This window comes from Corvus hawaiiensis, chromosome 13, assembly GCF_020740725.1.
Source record: "Corvus hawaiiensis isolate bCorHaw1 chromosome 13, bCorHaw1.pri.cur, whole genome shotgun sequence".
Lineage (NCBI taxonomy): Eukaryota > Metazoa > Chordata > Aves > Passeriformes > Corvidae > Corvus > Corvus hawaiiensis.
Genome location: NC_063225.1, coordinates 163379 through 181699, shown reverse-complemented (window position 1 = coordinate 181699; position 18321 = coordinate 163379).

The window sequence follows — 18321 nt, the reverse complement described above, 5'->3', positions numbered from 1 at the left end:
GCGTATAAAATTGTCCTGATTTTTGTCAATACGTACTGAGCAGTTCAAGTGACATCAGCTATATCCTAACCTCTATTACATTTATTTAAATTTATAAGCACTCTGCAGGATGAACACATGATGAAATTACCATATTTGCCATGCTGCTGGGGGGGGAAAAAAAAGGGTTAGAGAAAATAAGGTCTATAACATTTTCTTTAAAAGCTCTGCAGCTGACAGTTTAATCTTGACAAAAGTTACAACAAACGTTGGAGATGTTCTGCAGTTTAATTTTATGTCCTCAAACCTCTGATCTAAGTAAAAACCTACACAATTTGGAATTCTTTTCAAATTGCTTCTAGCACTCTTCAAAGAGCAAGTTTTCTTTTAGAACCACACAAACTATAGGATGATGGCCTTTTTTCAGTAAGACTGCACATCAAGTCTATTGATAGAAGATACTACAAGAAATTCAGATTTGACTTCCCACCTCAGCTGATCAACAAATATAGCAGGATGACAGTTTACCAATCCACATTCACTCTAGAGAACACCAGAAAGGATTTAAACTTTCTGCAAAATCAATTTAAGGATACTTTATAATGAAGGCAACTTCTATATTTCTTCAATTTTGCAAGGTTTCTAAATTCACATATATTTATTGTACTTTTTCTTTTTACATTTCTGATTTCAAATCCCATAGCAGTGAAATAATCTGAATGGGAACCTTCCACAAAACCAGAGATGTTGGATGGGTTTATGCTAGTGATTCATAGAAATGTTCCTTTTATTGAGGGAGCAAATAACCCAACAATATCTCCTGGAATACATCAAGAGATGACATTCTGCCTAAGGAGTAAAGTCTGAGTCTTTGACATTTTCTCATCATTAGGATTTCATAGAGCCATTTGTAAAATTCAGGGACACCAGTCCTTGCAGGCTGGCTCAAGTCCAATTTTTGCAATTACTGCCTGACAGCTTAAATTCCCCTATGACTTTGAAATATCTTCCTGTCTCTTGTATAAAATCCCTACCACATTTTTCTTTAAGAGTATCTCTGCTTTTTGTGGTTCAGACTTGTATACCATGACTTCTAGATGAAAAATAAACTTCACTGTTCTGTACCCTTCTCACTAGTGGAAAGGCCACAATGTCTCTTGATGCATAACATGCTCTGGTCTTTCTCTGAACTATGGTCCATGGAATGCCAGCAAAACCAGAACATGCCCTCAGTCAAAATTATTTCCATTAAAGAAATGGGTTAAATTTACTCCTAATAGTTCAGTCCAGGGAAGCAGGACATAAATTGCTGGTCAAAGAAGCCATAAGGAAAGCAAAGACTCTGAAACCTGTGAAGTTTATTTCCTAGAGTGGGAAGGCATAGGGGCAAGTCTGGGTTGTGGATGTGAACTGCAAATACAGTTGTTACAGACTAACTATTTTTTGTTTTTTCCTCAAGCCTTATGCTTTCCTGTTGTTGTTTTGAGATTTTTGTTTCCTCTGTCCATCCTTCCAGTCTCCTTCATACAGTTGCTTTAAAAATCCATGTACAGTGGCGGGCCTTGCCAGAGAACTTTGGAATCAAAACTCTGAATTCTCCCACCCTACAACAAAAACACATGCAAGCTTGGACATAATTATATTTATTAGACTTGTGGTTTTGTTTGGTTTTTAATACTGTACCTAATGAAAACAATACTTGTCACACAGAATTCTGCAAAAGGAAGAGAACCCCAGGAAATACTGTGAAATTCTACTTTACCCTTTGACCCCATCATAGATGAGGCCTGAAAAATCCCCACATGCTGCTGGATATCACTGTAAGATTTTAGTTTGCAGATAGTGAAACTGGAGTTGCTTAGATTTGATGCAAACCACTCTACTGAAATGCTTCTGCTGAGATCTCAAATTCACCTTCTCCACACAGCAGTAACCCACTTTGCTCAAGCAAGAGCCCTTTCACTTATGAGATGTTCAGCTAATCTCTAGCACCTCTGTGAAGGAAATAAATGATTAACGGAAAAAAAGTATGGTAAAAATATTAAAGACCACACTCTACTGTATCTCACAGCATGTGAAGTCTTCTCTGCAGTCATCAGAACTACTCCCAGCACAAGAAAGGGTCTGAGCTTGAGGCAATCCTATACAGCTGGCCAAGGTCATAGAGCACATCTGTGACCAAAATGGGCAGACAGCCCAAACCTCTTCCAACTCCTGCGTCCTATGCCTCCTCTCAAAATGACATTCAAAAACTTCAGAGCTCTTTAAAATATTGATACAGTACATTAATTTCTAAAATATTTGGGATAATGTGTATTGTCCAACGGTATGCATACAAAATAGAAGTCACAGCAAGGAGAAAGGACATTCATAGGGTGCAATGGAGTTAGAAGCAGTACCACTGCTTAGCTAAAAATGGCTCTGTGTCACAGTTGTCTTAATACCAGAGAGCTTGGCAAGGCCATTTGACCAAAAGAAATTAACTCAGAGAGGACAGCATGTACATGGCAGGGAACATGCAGCTCTCCTAGGAGTCTGGGAAACACACCCGCACCAACAGTGGTTGCAGGAGTCTCTCTACAGCCACACATTAAATTGTTCTCCTTGACTCACTATTTTCTCAGATCTATACAGCTACAAAGAGTTATAAAGAAAAATTCTTTTATAATTCTTATAATGCTCCTTCTTGGATGCACGCTTTGGAGCTATCTAATGCTAGAGCCATACTAACTTGTTCACCTTGAAAATGTCACTTTGTATCTATAGCAGTCTGATTTTTTGGCTGATGACCAGATGCTTCTTGCCAGCTGCATCCACTGTTTGCATCGTATTTTTCACCTTTTAACTTCACTTCTTCCTCTGCAACAATAACCTTAAACAATGTTTATCTATGGCATCCAGTGCTGAAGTAATATTGGGACTTCTTGCAACCTTCTCCCTGGTATAAATGTGTCCCACAGCCCCCTGCCTTTGGTGCTTTTAGACAGCCACATCAAGTGAAGAACACTGCAGGCAGAATTGTAACAGCCTAGACACCCTCTTCTGCTAACTGTAGGCAAGAGGGAAAGAGCTTATAAACAATGTGAGGCTGCTAAGCCAGAGTTATTGTGAAAAGGTTTTTATTCCCATTGCTGAAAGATAAGCAATTCTGGCATTCTCTTGAGAATGTTAACAGCTAAAGAGCAACACCAAGAAACATTTCAGAACAGCTGACTAAGACAATTTTTGCAAAACAAGTCCCCCCTATCCACAGTTCCTTGTGCTGGTAGCAAATACTAGGAAGTTTTCACATTTTTGAAAATTAAAGTTGTTACAAAGTAAAATATAAGGAAAATTACTCAACATTTCTCTAAAGGCTGCCATATGGAAGGGCATAGAGATGGCATCTTTCATGGGCTTTCTAGGAGCTTCCATCTTTAATAAGAGATTTGTGGGAGAGGGCATCCCCAGAAAGGAGCACCTGAGAGGACCCGTTACCTGCCAGTAACCTCAGCTGCTCTGAGCATGCTGCTCATGGGATTGTGAGTCCTGTTCCCCCTGCCAGCTCCAAAAGCTAAAGACCACACCATCCACCCCATGACCCAACACCCGCACCTAAGAATTTTTCATATTTTAAGACAGTCTCACTCAAGGACTTTGTTGCCAGAAGATATTTTCTTCTGCAGTTTTACACAGGTGATGAGTTTCTTTCTGAAACACTCTTAAAAGGTACAGTCTGCCCCAGAGATGAGTTTGTTTCTGTCTCTGACACTGCATTCTGCCATATAAACCAGAAAAAAAGACAATATTTCCATGGCATTAACCAGCAGTACTGATGGAATAATGGGTAACTTAAAGAACATTGGTATAGTCTTGTTAATTTGATTTATAAAGGTAATCACTACTAATTAATTATGTAGTGAATTAGATACCTCCACAACGAGGCTCAGTGAAGGCCCCTTTATTATCTTTGGCATTTGCAGCAAACGGCACCAGCACTACGTGTTCCTCTTTCCCATCAGTATAATTTTACATCCTCTTGGCTTTCATAAAAAAAAGCTATCATGTCAGCACCTTTGTGAACCTGTGAACAGCAAAGTGAGATGGCTTGCAGTGCCAGGAGTTAAGAGCAAATCTTCACAAAGACAGTGCAGGCAGAGCTCACATCAGCCACACAGCATCTCACCGGGTGTCTCCCTTGGTTACAGATGGTTTATTTCAGAAAATTGTCAATGGAGATAACCCAGATAACCTTACCTCATGTGTCAAAAGGAAGGGTATCCAAAAAAACCCCAACATAATACTCTTATCTAAGTATGAAACTGAAATAATTGTACCTGTCTTAGCATTATTCAGAACACAAAAGAATCAAAGGTTCACTAAATTAAAATTGAATCTGATTTCATTCTTTCATACGGAATAGCACATTTAGATTCTTAGCTATGTTAAACATCATAATTCAATACATTAATTATTAACTTAATAAATTCAGATTAGCAGTCTCAGAGCAGATAATGGTAAGTAATTTAGCAACTAAATCTGAGCAAAAATTAAGCAAAGAAATAAAATGCCACAGTTCAGACAAAAACTCTCAGTCACTGAACTGAGCTGCACTCCCCGGGCTGTGCCAGGCACTGCATTCTGGAAACGCTGTTATGTAACAATGCAGTTCCTCACCTGCCGGGCAAAAATGCACCAGAGGAAACCTTTGGGGAAAATTCCATCATGATGAATATGCGCAATCATTAATTAGATATTTTCTCTGTTGCGTATTTCTAGACCTTTGGAACATGGCCACTGTTTCTGCAGTACACCACAGCATATAGAAGTGTCAGATGTTGAAACTATTGTTCTAAAATAGGGCTGTTTATATTACTTTCATTTTGTTTTCGAATATTTATAACTATGCCACTAGTGCACTGTAGCGTGCATGAATTATCTGTATTTCATATTGATATTAAGCAACTCAGGAAAGGCCTTCTTTAATCTATAATTAAAAATTAAAACTTTTAGGGGAGCTATTCATCTGACAGTCAGTTTTCTTCTTGCTGCCCTCTGCCAGTAATTAAGTTCTGCTAGCACTTTCAATTTTTTTAAGGACTTGGTTTATGACAATTTTCTTTATATTTGTTGCCACAAAATACCAGAGGCTGATGTGACGCCAACAACTTCTATTTAAAAAAAACCTCCTCATAGTAACATGGAAAATGCATTTGAAGTGCTTGTATTACCAAGCTGTATTCTGTGAAAAACTGTGCTGCATATCTCCCTTCATTACTCTGTACCTATTACAAGTAACAGCTACAGGCTGCAGAATTAAGGATATGTATTTTGCTACGCTGAATTCTATTTTGTTTGTTTAAAACTGCCTGGTTTTACCTAGGAAATACAATCCACCTGATGGATAATCAGAAAGGATTGCTACCACAAAACACCAAGTTATCGCTCAGCAGTCAGAGATGTGCTGATCAAGTCTCAACAGGCTTTGTACAAGAGTATTCCTTCTATGCTGCCCCAGTGGGAGTAATACTGATACTTGTATTAACCACACCACTTCCACCCAAAGAGCTTAGAGCACTTCTCTAGGGTTGAGCACCATTTCCACTTCCCATATGGGCCAAGCACTCCATGACTAGCCTGAGACCCCAATTCTAAAGAAACAAATGTTTCTGTAGATTTTCACCAAACCTTTTCACATTAGACCAGTTAACATGCAGAAATGCCATCAGCAAAATGCCTCAGTAATGTCAAAATGCACGGTATTGAACTACCTTGCTGCCTAAAAAATATTTGACTTTCATCTCTGCTTGTCAAATCAGAAATCGTTAGTTTGCAATAGAGAAATCTGGCACTTGGCACTTTTCTTATTAGAATGGAGGCTTGGGAGGAAAACGTGACAAGAACAGCTCTGCAGCAGCACGCCCCTGTGATTAGGATAGAGGCATGTGGTGCTTGACACTGTGGGTCATGCTGGAGGGAAAACTACAAAGCAGCTACCAGCCTTCCCTAAGCCTGCCAGCAATTGTAACCATAGGACTTAGAACACCAGTAGCAAAGATAGGATCTGAATAGCCTCCTGCTGGGTTACACACTTTCTCCAAAAGGTTGTCGATCACTAGCCTGAAAAATGCTATAGGAGAAATAAAAATGATTTTAGTTAAACAGCCAGGGATCATAGCTAAAAGCAAGCAAATCACTGAGCTGCTGCATTTCAGGGAGCATTTAGAATTTCAGCCCGCACTACTATTTTTTTTCGTCAGTACAGATAAAGAAATATTAAAGAGTTTAGATTTTAACCAGATTTAGAGTGTCAGACCCTGGAACTAAAGTGTTCAATGTCATCAACATTCTTCCCACTTTTATAACATTTATTCAAATGCAAAGCAAAGCTAAAGGCTCTACACTCAAGCAAAATAAAGTCGGTATTTAGATAAAGTAATTGACGTACCTTTTCATGCCATACTAAGAGGTTAAATATAGGTGCACGTGCAGTATGATTGTCTAAACAATTCTGATATGGCGGAGATAAGTATATCTTTGGTATTAATCAGAAGAACATAGATGTTAATGTGTATTATCCAGGAGGAAAGGCTGCAAGTTTAGAATGTGAGTGCACAGAGGTAAAATTGAAATATATGGTGAATCTGATGTCACACTATCCCCAACAGTTACTTGGCTTATCAGTTCCAATTTAAAAACACAGAGCTGTGAAAGTAAATATTTTGAAAGACATTTTAATTTCTTATGAAATTGAATGAGAACATGAAAACAAAGGAGCCAAGTAATCTCAGCACAAACCCAAATCCCATGACATTGGCAGTGCCCTGAGGATCATAGCCATAGCTCAAAAAAAGTAGAATATTTTCTTCTGAGATAGTTTCTGTTTCAATTCATACCCTTGTGTATTTATGAAGCCCAAGAAGGAAGTGAGGAATTTACTTTGTAGGAGGGGAAACAGGATGCTGGGCCTGCTTATTTTACCCAGGATAGGAGGATTACAGGAGGATTTCTGTAATCTGACAGTCTGTGCTCACTGACTCTCTCAGTTACAGTGGTTAGACATATTTAACTTTCAAAATAGAAAATTACGTATGCCAAAACTCTGTTTCAATGATTTTTTCCATCTGCGATCTCTTGCATTGTGCTACTACCTATTTTTCTGAGCTGAAACAATACACTGTCCTAGATCCTCCCACCAGCCTATGCCAGAAAAACAAAATTTAAATGGTATTAGATATTTTGGCTGTTTGGACATTTTACCAGAGGCAGCTTTTCTTCCATTTCCTTCCTTTTTCAAGAGTGAGTTTCTAAATTGCTGGACATATTAGGATATGTATTCTTCTCCTCTGACTGCTATATATTACAAGACCTTACTTGGCCAGTATCTCAGAGCAGAAATCCTTCACCGTTTCAAAAGGCACCAAAGGTTTCCATTCTACAAAGCCAGATTTCATTAAAATGAAACATGTAGAAAACTACACCAAGGTAACCTTATAGGGCATGAAGGTGTAGACCTGCTGGAATGGACAGACAAAAATTAAATTACTTGCTTGCCCAACTGCCCTGCTGGAGCACAGCCTCCTCTCCCCACAGCCCTGCTCACCCTCAGCACATGGCCATAAGGAAGCTGGAAGGTTGCCTTCCCACCTCCACCCAGCCAAAGGCCTCTCTCCATGCTAAGATCCTGTAGATCTCTCTGGAGCTCTCACAGTGGTAGCCCAGGGAAGAGATCAGAGCTGCATGGCCACATGAAAACATGTCACACTGAAAAAGAAAGAATGCAGCATCCATTTCTATACAGGCCACATGTTCACAGAGCAATTAACACAAGCTGTATAAAAGGCATTTTTGCATGGAAAACAATACAGCACCCAGCCTCAATTGCAGCAAGCATCATTCTACTATGCCACTTTACATACATTTACTCATGAAAAATGCATGTTTCCATAAGCAAAAATATTTTCATAGCACTGCTGTTAATGCTGCTTTGTTTCACTGAACCTGACTAAACAGTTCTCATGGAGAGATTATACAGAAGAAGCAGAAGAGAATGTCTGTGTTGACTTTGTCAGAGGGAGGAAAATAAGTCCCTGTGGCTTTATTTTCCTTCTAGAGAACTTTTACATTCTGCTGTTTCAATGTCTCTTTGTATGACTCATGATCCTTAATACCCAAGGGACATATAGTTTGGCAATTTTATTTTCTTTTCCTTCTTTGTTTTCTATTAGCTGTTACTGTGAAGATGTTGGATTTTTTCTTTGATCCATCAGAAGAAAATCAATCTTTCTGGAGAAAAACAAGCAGAGAATTGTCTACTGACAATCACTGTTCATTTGACTTTTCTTATTATTTGAAAGACAGAAAATATGTCATTCTATTGTAACAGTACTTGTGCTAACCCCAAGTACTGTCTAAGGTTTTCCATTTTACTATTGAATCTAGAAAATTCCCTTTTCTGTTAGCTCAGGGTCTGTAGCAGTCACACCATATGTTAAAGCAAATTCTGCAGATTTCCTGTTCAGTGATTAAGACATGACTAAGTTATAAATCAAACCTCAGATGGACCAGAGCAGAAAATCTGTATTAGTGAAGAAGCTTTAAAAAATCATAAATGTCAGAATTGCCTCTCGTGTCCAAACTCAGCCATCTGCGTATTCCCCAGAACAGAACCTGCCCCAGGAACCTGCTGTGAATGCGTGGCACAGGTGATCTGTGCACGGGCAGTCAATCCAATGTCCCTGGCACTCGCTGTGTCTGCTGGCTGGGCCCACACGGATGAGCAGCCCCCTTTGGCATGGCACAACAAGCCTGGTGTGCTCTTCACCGCACAAATGGCTGAGAAATGTGCAGAGAAGACTCTTCTAAGACATCCCAGCCTTCTCCTGCTTTGTAGAAAGTTTAAAATCTTATTTCCTACATGCTAGTTTGGTGCTATTAGTTAGTAAGCATTACCAAATATGTTGAAAAAATTTTTTTTGTCTGGTTAATAACCCACATTTCAATTAGAAAAAATTGCATAATGTCTAAGGTGAAGTACACCATGACACAAAAAATAATTTGCACTGGAATACTTGCAGAAACCAGTATATTCTCCATAAGTTTCCTGACATAAATATACAAAGATCTTATTAAATTATGGAGGGAGAGACAAAATCAACAGGAAAATATATGAAGATTGATTATATTCAACCATTGTGGTATATATTGTGCTTTTCTCCCCGAGGTCAAACATAAAAACTGATTTTAAAATTCTGTTCATCTGCCTATATTAAAAGTGATCATCAGAAAATCTTGATCTCCCTCAAATACAATCCCCTTTGGAGTGTCTCTGAAGAGCAGAAGGAAAGACTTTATAACTGAAATGTCAACAATACTGTAAATGGCTTTTCATACTTCAGAGAAGGCAAGGGTGTAATCAAAATTCCATGCTTAAAAAGCAAGGCAAAGGAAGCAAGACACCTGCTATAACTAGATCTGTCAAAAATAAATATACAAATACACAAATAAATAGAGACAACTTTTCTGAGAAACAGACTGTAAGTCCCCGTACTTGGAGGGCAAGAGGTGGCTTAATTAATGGGTCAGTGCCACAGAGAGGAACAATAGATACCATTCCTCTTGAGTATCTGCAAAACAAAAACCAGGGTGGGTGTTTTTAGGGACCTTTCAGTGTGCATACAGCAGAAATCTTACTGGGTATTGCTAGATTGCAGTAAATTTTTTTTTTATTCCTTAAATATGCTCACATAAATCAGGCATGTTCAGAGTGAAATTAGAAAATATGAGCTCAACTAGTATGTCTTTAGTCTAGTCTAGCTAAGAACTGAGTGGGCACAACTGTAGATCTTATAGTCAGGAAATGCTGTGACTGTCTCAGTCTTCTGGAGTGGATTTCCAGGGTCTCAGCAGAGGGTACCAGGTGCCCTTTGGTGAGGAGTTCATGTCAGACCCCAACGTGCTGCCCCACTGAAAGAACCTGCCCTTGCCCTGCAGCCCTGTCCAAGAAACACAGAAAACAAGGTGACAAATCCAGACTGGCAGGGAAGGTGCTTGTTGTTCAAAAATAATACTGTTCCTCAACAGACATAGACAAAAATTTTCCACCAAAAAGTGCCAATCCAGCAAACTTTTTCAAGGGTAAGTCAGTTTAGTCAACTCTAATGACCGAACCTTACTGGCTCCCAGCCCACTTGCTTGCCTCCTTGCCATCCCATCTGTCCCAGCCCTTGATAGCATTTCCTGGTTTCCTGCAATAAAAGTGGCAGCCCTGATGTGCCACCCTGAGCGGAGATTCCCAGGGCGTCATCCCTGCATGGAGGGCAGACATCTCTTATTATTATTATTGTTGCTGTTACTATTTTGATAGAAACACACTTTCAGAAGAGCCAATGATGAGCATGCTGAGCATCCAGGTGCCTTCAGTAATACTTTTGTTTCCCGTCACATTAAAGCCCAGAGTTCCAATATAAGCATCAAGGGAAGGGCTCCTCTCAAAAGAATCATTCATTTCCTCACCAGACCTGGTAGAAGACATGTTTGTGGCCTAATTAGATGCTGTCAGGACTTCATTACTAATGTCTAAAGCAACCAGACAAAATTAGAAGTGCTGATGCTTTGTGCAGTGATTTCTAAATATTTTTATCTCATGGAAAAGAGATCATTTTCCAGTAAGATGAGAGGGAGAAGGACAAATGAGAGAAGAAGAAGAGAGAGGAGAGGTTTTCATTCAGAGAAAGAAATTACAGCTTTTCCCCCATAAATAAACATGGTTTATTGTTGTCACAAGACTTAATGAATGGTTTTCTGCACATACAACGCATATGTTAACTTCAGTCTACTTCATGTTAGTTTTGACTAGCCATAGGGAATTCAGAAATGCACTGTGTCACCTAAAGAGCAGTGACTAAGGATGCAATACAACCAGAAAAGAACACACAGGATGTCTGTGGCAGTGTACAGAATTCCTAAATCACTTACAGGCGTGTTTGGATGATTAAATGAAGAGCATTTTAAATGAGTAACAGGAAGGATTTTTCCTACACGAATGTACTATTAGATAAGATGCTGGATTGACAGCAAGTCTCTATTCCCCTGCTTTCATTGTTACTCGGTAGCACACAGGCACAAATATTTGCTTTCATTGGTTCTCCAGGCTCAGTAGATGCCTTTCTGCATGGATGAGATACCTTGAAAGCTGATATTTTGGCATCCTATACATATTGCAAAAAATCAAAACTGAAGATGATTTTAATGCCTCCCTACAAAACAGAAGCCTTAATAATATTTAATTCCTGTTAAATTCTGGCAGGGAAAACCTTAGGGAATCTGTGCTTTTTTGTCCTAGAAAAATGTTTTTGGGAAGGAAGCTCTATAGGTCTAGGTCAATTTCTTGTTAGAGCCGGGCTAACACTAATGCTTTTCTTTTTTTCTGATACTAACTTCCATTAAATCAAACTGCCACATATACAAAGGATAAAGTCCTAAAAATGTCAGGAACTCAGGGGAAAAATCAAAGAAAACCCATGCTCCATTATTCCAGCATGAACATCCATACTTTCATGCACATGAAATTATCCCAGTCTGCATAACTTGTTTTTTGAATACTATGTTTTTTCCTCACCCACACAGTTATGACTAGTTGCTTTCTCAGATGGACTTTTGCAGGAAAGGATGGTCTTATATCGGCATTCCTCCTGAAAATAAAACATCTCCATTTTATTAACTGTTCATTTTCCTATAGGTAGATAATTAGGGAGACTAAAGCATGCTTTCATACCCAACCTAATTAGATAACTACATTAACGGAGCCACTTATTGTCTCATTCATTTCTGAATGTGCTAACGTTTATAGCACTTCAGTGATTGCAGGAAATGGCAATTGTGCAGCTATTTATTTGCCTTGCTACAGGCTGCCCATGGCTTTGGGATATTGATTTATGCTGAAAGGCCTTTTTCCATTGTAAGAGCTGCAAACCCCTTGAGAGCAGCCAGGCTGTGTTCTGTGAATGAGGCGCTGACAGCCTCACCAAGATCAGCACCAAGATTTCTATTGGCTCTCTAGGAGTGAAAGCAGAGCCCAGATGATTTAATCAAGAACAGTGCTATTATAATAATGCAACAGAAACATTAATTTTAGTGATTTATAGAGCACCTATGCTGTCATCTTAGCTCTCAGGAAAGAGCCATCCCATCAATTACCTGATAGCAGTTTCATGACAATAACTCCTGGCTTAATTGCAAATACATGATAAACATTCTCTGAACCCAGCAAGTTGAAGTTTTATGCCATAAATTTTCCCTTAGTTTTTCATCTCATGTGAAATCAGTTTGCAAGGCTTACTATTTTCGCAATGCTCCTGGAAGTTAAGTTTCCCTATCAACTAAGACACAAATGCTACAAATTCATAAAGAATATCAGATGTAGCAACTGGAAGTAGTGAGATCTAACAGACATCACCTGATTAGACACCTGTTTGAGCCCACTGGAGCACTCTGGAGAAAAGGGCAGATAGGACCCAGGGAGAAGCACAGCAATGTGGTGGGCAGGGGAAGGAGGCAAAGGCCCAAGCAGAAATACAGAAAGAAACAGGGAAGAAAGAGCTGCTCAGGGTAGAATTTCCCAGGGACTCATGGGAACTGAGTGGAGTTTGCTGGTGCCAAAATTTATTGAGTTAGACGATACAAAGCTTTAGTCTATAGACTCACCTGCAAAGACTGAATAACTACATATAAGCTCCAACTCAGGCTCTGCCTGCACTGGACTTTACAGATTTTTTTGTTTTAAGCATGAAATCTTTGCATTTAATGCTAATAAAACATTTTAGGAGGGTACAGTTTAAAGCCTTTTGGGCATTCTGGGCATCTCACTCAGAAGACTGTTTGGGCATGTCCACTTCAAAGCTCTGTCTGCCCTGTAGCACCATCACACCTAAAAATAAATCAAGAAATTATCTTTTTTATCATTTGAACGTGCATCTCGTAGTAGATGTAAGCAAAAAGGGTCAGTTCTGTAAATATGTCAGTTTTTAATTGTTATTTGTTCCTCACGAAGTCCTTTCTTCTTGATCCTCACTCTCCCAAAATATAGCTTTTAGTGTGGCAGTTACAAACTGGTGAGAATGGTCTGCAGCCAGATAAAGAGCTGTATAGAAGATGACGGTCAGAACAACAAGGTTGTTGAAGAAATTGGCCTTGGTGCTGTAAGCTGATATTGATGAAAGTCAGAAAGCAAGGAAAATTACTGAAGGAGAACCCAGTGCTGCAGCAGGTCACAGAAGAGTACTGGATTTAAGTTAGGCTGGCCCAGAGCCACTCTGCTAATTGTTACCTGCTGTGAGCACCCACCTTTCTTCTATTACTGTTGTTTGGGAGTAGAAAACCGGGGATGTGTGAATTGCAATCACAGCAGCTGCTCTGAGCACGCAGAAATGACACTGAAATATTGACCGGGAACTGTCACAAACACTGACTCTTCCCTAAATTAGGTTTTATATCTACTTACAATTGTCAGCACTGAATCTTTATGCTTAGACAATAATAATGTCAGCTATACAGTATTTTTAAAATTACGACTTTCTTGAAAATTTCATTCAAAATTACCCCCCTCCAAAACTGAGTTTCACCTTCCTTATAGCACAAATGATACCACAGTACAGAGCATTAATACAGCCTGCATTATTTATAACTGTCACCAGCTATATTTTATCCCTTCTGGAGATAGTCATAAGCTTGAAAATTGCTGCAGAGCATTGTTTCACAATTTAAATCTGAAGTGTTTGGGGTGGGGAAAGCTCTCCCCTGCCTGTCATTCAATTAATCCAAAACTGAACCATATATCGTCTTCTTTGATTACATTTATTTTTATCTCCTCCTTCAACAGAAAAATAATTTTAAATTCCTGACCAATTTTTTTCTGTGCAGGTTTTGAAGTCCCATGAGATTAGTGAAAGTCAGATTATTTGTAACTGTAGTAATGTGGCAAAATTGCAAACAAATTGGTGCAATTTGTATTGGTACCGAGCATTAGAAGTTCCCTGGAGTGCAAACTAGGAGTATTTGTGATGCAATGCCTTTTTCAGAGTAGAAATTTTAATTTAACTGGCACTCAGAATAACTACAGAATAAAGGACACCTCACAAAAAAATCTCTATTTTCTGAGGGAATACATAAAACTTGTAGCCTTTGTAGCATAAAGTTTCCTCTCTTTTACAAAGGGGAGAAGGATTAAGAGGAAGAGATAGAGAAAGCTCAAGGTTTACGACTACAGCACTTAACAAAATGAGAACAAGCGTTTCACACACATTAAAATTATAGAAAGACAAACGGAAAAATTTTATAAATTGGTTTGAGTGTCTCTGTCTCCCTTCTTTAGTGAGACTGCTGGAGTGCCATAGCCATTAACAGAGAAGAGCACAGTAAATATGTGGTTAATACCTGCTATTACTATAACACTACATTGTTACTAACATAAAATAAGTGCAAAATACTTCATCACTGGGGATATTGATCCAAGCAGACTGATCTCACTTTCATGCATAAAATGCCAAGTTGGCAAAAAACACCTAAGAAAAATGAAGCATTAGTCAACCCTTAGTTCCAATGCTCCAGGAGCAAACCCTGATGAAGTGCCTGCCTGCCTTCCAGGCAGTATAAAACATGTCTGTCTGCAGCCATTGAGAAGCTCGAGGTGATACTATGGTTACTGCATCACAGCCCAAATCCTCATTTTTCGCAGACCAAATAAATTCCAGCACCAGTCTGGGTTCTCTTCAGCCATGACCTAGTACTTCAATCCATTACAGTAATAGTGGAATGAAGGCATTATTTAAAGAGGCAATGAAAGGTTTAGGTCGGAGAATGGAACAAAATTGAGAGAAAACAGGCCATTATAACCAAACTGCTTAAATAATCATTTTCTGATATTCTTTGTTGATACATGCAAATGACTAAGCCACTTAAAGATAGAATATTTTCTTCCTTTAATTCCCATTTATAACATATTGTTAATGTGTAAGTACCATTCCTGGAGGAGTTTGTTTATACATATAGGCCAAGATATTTAATGCATCATTGATCAGACTTTGTTTCAGTTTAGTCCCTAGAAACAATATAAATGGCTTAGAATAGTTTTATTATTTGAGATGATTTGCAATCTTCAAACTGAGGAACTTCCCTCAAAAAAGTGAAAAGGAGTAATTGAAATGTCAAATACTGCAGTTATAACTAAATTTATTCAATTGTCTTAATTTCAAGACGTGACTAGGACAAAAGATCTTAATAAAGTGCTTGCATTAAAAGAGTGACTAAAACCTATGGAAAATTAAGTAGGACTTGGTTCTATTTTTCTCATGGAAGATGAAGTTACAGTTCCTCCTAGTTCTGTCTTGATGGTCATAGCAGCACCATCCATGCCAACATCAGCCTACACACAGTTTTTTTAAAGCACATTCCAAATCATAGAATCCATGGAAGGTCTGAAAATGAAGCTGTCATCATACCAACTTGAAACTGCCATCATACAAACTTGAAACTGTTCAATAAATTAGATTGTGAATATTTTTGTTGAATTTGCCTTCACTATATGAAAATAAAGTTTCTTTCTATACTGTCCAGGTATGATTATCAAAACATTTGGAGTGACAGAAAAAGCAAAGACTAAGAGGGACTCAGAACTGTGCATTTAAAAATAAAGATTTCTAATTGGTAATTACAGCCTCAGGCAGGAATAAACGAGCCATACTCCAGGGAGATAAAACAATACTTAAAGCAATATTGTAACAAGCTCAATATTTTTCCTATTCCTAGAAGAAAATATGATCCTTAGTTACAGACTCAGCTGGTTGAGGGCAACCTGAGGATCCCAACAGAACACAGAAAGCAGTCTTAAAGAATTTAGGTTGCTCTGCACTTCTTTATGTCAGTTAGCAGAAAAGTAGCTGACAGACTACTGCATACACTTCTAATTTGGTGCCATGCTATTGATATTCCCAGCAGGTTTCTGTACAGTCTACTATTTCAGAGTCGCATTGAATTGTCACTAAGTGGGATTTACTATATTAAAAGACTTTCCAGTGAAATAATAATCACTGTTTGCTGAGACAGTCTCCCACATGAATCAGAAGAGACAAACGTTCACCTTCCTCTAATCTGCTTTAAATTGACATGTAGTCAGCTACGTAAATAAATACACCCAAACAGACAATAACTGGTTTTTACTTAAACATATACGTAGCATTGGATGCACAGTAGCTCCATTCCTACTTGACAGGAGCACTATTTGCAGTACTAGTTACTTATACGTCAGACAGTTCAGTAGACAAACCTATTTACAAGGGCTTATAATTGTCTTCAGGACATAACACAACACAAGAAGTTTCAGATGTGTTTTTTAGGGGCTTAACAAAATAAATGAAAAAGAAGTGGGGGAAATCATCTTGCTTCACAATTTTCATCTCAGATGCCAAACAGAGACAGCACAGGATGAGCTCAGAGTATTCTGATTCTACTGACTCCAGTATCTCTGACAAGATCAGCAATCCAGATGATTTGTGGTCATTACAGATTCCATGGCATATTTTATTATGGTTGAGAAGTGTTCATGACAGTGACATGCCCTAGTTCTGATCAAAGAGATTATATCCTGCTCATACGATCTTTCTGGACAGCTACATTTTGGCAGAAATTCTTCCTTGCTGTAATCCAATCTATAGTATTGTAGATTTTATTAATAAGCCACTGTGGAGCATTCCAGAGACAGATGCTCATTAGCAAGCTAAATTATTTTTCTATGTGATTATTTTTAGAAAGATCTATGGTAAACAGCTCTATCCTCTCCTGTTTCTACAGGCAGATAAAAACACAAAGGCTGTCCATACCACACAGAAGTTGACTGCCTGGTACCTGGAGACCTGCCTCAGGGAGGAGGTGGGCAGATCTGGCAGCACTGGCACAGCCTATCTATATGCCTGTTTATTTGGTGTAGGAAAGCTACTTTTCAAGAGAAGTTTTAGAAGAAATGCCAGTACTTTCCTTTCAAGTGAGTCTGATGCTCTAAAAACTGCATATGTGTCTCCACTTTACCCAGAGTGTGCATCCAGAATTCCCAGTTCAAGAGAAAGAATGTTCAAAAACGGGAGCACGCTTGAATCTTTTACTTGAGAGGTCCATGATCAGTAGAGTGTCCAGTAAATTTAATCTTTAATGTCTGTGCTGCCTTTGTCAGCCAGCACAGCAAACCCCATCTAACATCTGATAGATATTTTTTCCCACTCCCCACTCACCCCATTATGTGGATTGATGTGCTCTCCAGACTTTGCACAAGGCAAAACCAAATGCACATTACTGCCATTCAGTTCTCAAAGAATAATTCCTTTCAGGCAGTAGTCATTAGGGGTTTTCAAGAAAGGGGATTGAAAGCTCTGGGTCATCCTCAGACAGATCTGAACAAATCTACCTTCTCCAGGTGCTTTAGTATTGCTTTGCCGTCTGTGGGATGTGAAATAAATGTGCTCTTTTGCAGGGGAAATACAAAGCTCTGCAGATCTCTGCCACCATTCTGCAGAGCAGCTAATACCTCTCCCTTTCATGATGACTAGCAGGAGCTCAGAACCAAGGCAGGAATCAAGGAGACAGGTTCCACAGGAACAAAGACAGGATTTTTTGCATTTTCTTTGCTGTCATACCTGTTACTTCTAAAATGCCAAAAGGACTTTTGGTACTGTCAGGACTTTTAGCCTTTTCCTGACTTTACAGCTCACTCTGCTCTAACTTAATTCTACAAATCAAGATAAAGAGTTAACATTTTGCATCACAGGTAAAAATAGATTTTTCGTTTTTGAAAATCTGATTTTTGTGACAATTAACCCCTGTTCTGAGAGGTCTATCCATGGGTAGTAAGGAAATCATAAAGTCCCAATACAGGCCCCTGTGGGCATGGAATCAGGGAACCAAACTACAGCCTTGGTACTGAATCTCTTTTTTGTTCAGTAAAAGCATTCAGATACAGGTGGCTACCATCTCTCTGCCATACAAAGATTAACATGTTTTCTAATACAATTTTCAGGTGTCAGCTTGCAGGTCCAGGCAGAAAGCAAACTCCCCTTCACCAGGATGTGCCAGCCCAATGAACCTTAGAAGACTTGAACAGGAACAATCCTCTGCCAAATAAATTTCCTTGACAGCTGAATAATTCTCCTGTAAGAGAAGGGGAGAGAACAGGAGTCTGTTCACCTGTCTTAAGTCCCCTTGACAGAAATGCATAAAAGACAGTAGCGTTTTTTGAATGCTGAGTTGCAGGAAGGTCTGACCACATGGCAATTATCAACTTTTCTCCTTGCACACCAGGAGGGGTTGTCAGCTTGGGGC